Source organism: Echinops telfairi, unplaced genomic scaffold, assembly GCF_000313985.2.
Source record: "Echinops telfairi isolate 266 unplaced genomic scaffold, ASM31398v2 ScPeMD7_7416;HRSCAF=8454, whole genome shotgun sequence".
Taxonomy (NCBI): Eukaryota; Metazoa; Chordata; class Mammalia; order Afrosoricida; family Tenrecidae; genus Echinops; species Echinops telfairi.
This window is the reverse complement of record NW_022111316.1, coordinates 3,289,333-3,290,546: the sequence shown is the minus strand read 5'-3', so window position 1 is coordinate 3,290,546 and position 1,214 is coordinate 3,289,333.

Genomic DNA, 1,214 nt, shown 5'->3' with positions numbered 1-1,214 from the left:
CCTGAGGGTTTCTGAGACTGTGACTCTTTATAGGCGTATATAAGTCCATCTTCCTCTCTTGGAGAGGCTGGTGCTTTTGAACTGCTGACCTTGTGGTTAGCAGTATGCCACCGGCGTGCCTTCCAGAATGGACATTTAAAAAAAAAGAAAAACTCAAACTCACTTCCATTGATGCTGACTCATAGCAACCCTATCAGACATGGTAGAACTGCCACATGCTTTTCTAAGACTGTAGCTGTCCATGGAGATAGAAAACCCATCTTTCTCCCTCAGAAACAGACCTAGGATCTTTAAGAAAGTGTTTATCAACTCCTGCCCAATAGTTTCCTTTCTAAACTGCTCTTGAAAGACTGAGGTGCACACAGGGGAAAGGGCCATGTGATGAGAGAGGCAGAGATGGGCGTTATGGCGCCACGAAGGAAGGAAGATGGGTGGGCAGAAGCCGACATGAGCAAGAAGGGCTCTTCCCTTGATGCCCTGAGAGCGATTGTGGCTCTGCTGGCACTTTCACCCCTAGCACTGTGGAAGAATAAAGCGCTGCTGTGTTAAGCCTCTCAGTTTAGGTCCTTTGTCACAGCAGCCTCAGGAAATGAATACAAGTGGAGATGAGTAAAGTGGATTTTCTTGGGTCCCTTTGGTCTCAAACACAATCCTTTTCATTCTTCTCATCTTTTCAGAGTTTCTTCTTGAAAGGTACAAGGGCTGACGCACACAACGAAAAGCTTCTGCTGAGGGATTCCTGGAAGCAGTGGAAACTGCAGGGGCATCGCATCCCCAGCTGCCTGAGGGTGAGAGAGGAGCAGAAGATGGAATGTTGAGGATGAGGAAAGAGCAGACTCATCATTTTGGCCCTTCCTTCTTCCTCTTCTCCACAGAGTTGGAGCTGCAGCAGAAGATGGGGAGCACCTCTAGGGCTATTGCATCGACCCAGACACAGTAGCGGGGTCCATTCTCCGATGAGGTCATTCCTTAGCGAGGCAGTGGAGAATGGGGCCTAAGTGCATGGGTTCGGGAGCCAGACTGACTGGGTTTGCAATCCAAGCCTGCTACTTGCTGGTTGTGTGACCTTGAGCATGTTGTTACTTTACCTTTCTGTGCCTTGATCGCTTCATCTGTGAAACGAGGATAATGGAATTACTTCACCCTTTAGTGAGCATTTAAATAAATCCACACACTCTAACGCACAGCAGTCCCATGGAGGAAAAAGCCTGGGG